Here is a 2,749-nt window from a genome sequence, read left to right as displayed (position 1 = left end):
CTCCTGCATGCAGGTTCCTTCATTACTTTCTTCCCTGACTTCCATTGCATGATGGATTATTACAGACAAATTTGAGATGAAATAAATCCTTTCTTCTTCAAGCTGCTTTCGGTAACAGTATTTACCCTAACTAACACAATCTTCATATCTATGTTCATCTTTCTTATTTATATATGTAAGTTACAAAATAATGGCAATGGGTTAAAAAAGCAAGGGATTTCAAATAGGTATATGAGCTTTGCGCAGTGGCAGTATCATAGCCAATGAGGTTTATCCGAGGCGCTATTATTGCTAATTGAAAACTTTTCTCAAATAGGTACATGAAGCCAGAGCTAGACAAGTATAATAATAGAAAGTATTCTTTGTAGGGGATGAGATAGTAAATCAAACCAAGCTGCAGAATCTACTCAGGCTGCTGGCTACAGGTTGTAGATTCAGGCTGCAGGCTCAGAATTAAGATGAAGGAGCAAAGTCAAGTGAAAGGCAGTGCCAGGTCTACACAGCTGGATGGGTGGCAGCAGCTCTGGGTATATTAATGGCTGGCTAGATGGACGGTACATTCAGATGGGTGAATGAGAAGAAGGATGGTCATGGCAGATGCCATTTCTAGGGCCTTCATAAGCAGAAAGTCCAGCCCAAACTAAAGTCCCTGGAATAGTCAGGATTTCTCAGCCTGATGGTCCCTTGATGTCCACACCAGACAGTCAGAAGATATGTGGGGTCATCCCCTTTGCATTTTCATAGGGCCTAGATGAGAGAGTTGCATCCTTTAATGTGACTAGTATGCCCTCAAGTTCTTCCTCCTGATTTTCCTCATATGATCTTAATAAACTCCTTGACTTTCAATTAACCCCAAGAAATGTATCGGGAGGCAGGCGTTTAGCTCCCAGGAATAAGTCATTTATCAGTCTGTGCTGGATAGGTGATGTCACATTGCTCATCTGCCAATCCAGGGGCAGAGTCATTCTTTGTCCTGAAAATGGAGCCAAAGACACCTGTAAAACGGAGTCTCTCTGGGCAAGGCACACTCTGAAAAGCTATATTTAACCTGGAGAAAGGCACAACTCTCTCTTTTAGCTGCAGAGCTGAGAGGACTTCTGCTTCTCCAGACACAGCTATAGCTAGTGTAGGGCTGTGCTTGGATTCAACCTGCCCCATTCTCACGCAACTCAGGAATCATGCTGCCAAATTTATATTCTAAGGGTTGACAACCTAATCAACAGCAGAAGTATGCCTAAGTCATCAAGGTTTGTCAAATAAAATACAAACTTGATTAAATCTCACTTCCAAATACACAGTGCATAGCAAAGGACATTGAACATTATGGGATCTCTAGCAAAGATTCACATTTAGCTGAAGTGTCTGTGATTTTGCTTGCTAAGTCTGACACCCATGTCTATCTTTGTACAATAAAACATATGTCTTTGTCCAAAATGTTGACATACTCACTAATATAATAAGTTCTCAAATTCATCACATCACTCATTTTGTCTCTTTAGTTGGCATTATTAGTAGTAGTATTTTAATTGCTGTGATTATGGATCTATTAATCTATTCATCATCTGTTGCCTTACTACATAGACATTATAATTATATACTTGATTTATTAAATTTTAATACATATAATACTTCTCAGGCAATGCCAAGATCACAGACAGTAATAACCGAACATTATGTTTGTGTTGGGATGTATTTCAATTCCACGTATATGTCAAACTCCTTAAGATACAATTCTTATTCTTGTAAAATTAATACTAATTTATAATACTCCCATGATTTATTTTTTATATTATTCTTCCTTAGTTTGTGCATTTGTTTTTCCATCTGTGATAATTTTTTTTTTGCGTTAACGGTTTTTTCCTCCTTTTATCTTTTCCTCCCTCCTCCCTCCCTCCTTCTCTCCCCTCCTTGTGAAGAGTCTACTGGTAAGAAGCTCAGTGTTGTACCAGCCTCCCTCCACCTTCCTTGAGACAGGGTCTCTCTGTTGCATTCCAGGCTAGTCACCTGCAAGTTAAGATCCTCCTACTTCATCCTGCCAGGGACTGGGATTGCAAATGTGTCTTATACATGGCTCTGCACGTGTCTTTCAAGGATAATTGCTCTGTGCAAATGTTTTACGTTAGCATTTCTGTTTGCTCTCTATCTATGGCAGTTAATCATCTTTATTTCAACTTGATGGGACTGATAACCATGACACAACTTCTGAGTGTGTTTGTGAATATGCTTCTAGAAACATTTGAAAATACGAGGCTCACCTGAATTCAGTGGCACCATCCCAGGAGGTAACGTTTGTCTAGAACATAAAGGAGAATGTGAGCTAAGCCTATCCTACCCTCTCTACTTCCTGGTTACAATGCAGTGTGACACTCCCTCACACTCTTGCTGCTGTGGTGTCCTACCATGATGCAACTCAAATTATGAGCCAAGATAAGCCCCTTTCACCTTAAATCGCTCTTGCCAAGTATATTGTCTCTGGAAGAAGTAAAGTGGCTAAAAGGAGTTGTCATTTCAGCTGTTCCCACTCCCACTGTTAAAAACCCAATGCTCAAGAACTTAGATTTTTATGTAGAAAGTCTTACTCATCCTCCAGCAAAAGTTAATTTGGTTTCCAGCCAAGTACTATGTTGTATTTAGTTGTGGGTTACCTTGTGTTTATTTTTATTTGGTTTATCTGGATGTGGAAGATTGGTATTTTCATTATTTTTGGAAATTTCATACACATCATTTTAATTTAGATTTCTACTGTTCT

The 2,749-nt window shown here is 39.2% G+C and overlaps 1 non-coding gene across 1 annotated transcript; it reads left to right on the top strand.

Annotated features, from left to right (window-relative positions):
* Positions 1-234: 234 nt before the first annotated feature.
* LOC116082978 lies at positions 235-382 on the top strand. Its single transcript, XR_004115568.1, has one exon. It is a non-coding gene; the product is annotated as a U4 spliceosomal RNA (small nuclear RNA).
* Positions 383-2,749: the final 2,367 nt, after the last annotated feature.

This window comes from Mastomys coucha, unplaced genomic scaffold (assembly GCF_008632895.1).
Source record: "Mastomys coucha isolate ucsf_1 unplaced genomic scaffold, UCSF_Mcou_1 pScaffold11, whole genome shotgun sequence".
Classification (NCBI taxonomy): domain Eukaryota; kingdom Metazoa; phylum Chordata; class Mammalia; order Rodentia; family Muridae; genus Mastomys; species Mastomys coucha.
This window is presented reverse-complemented; position numbering and strand designations above follow the sequence as displayed.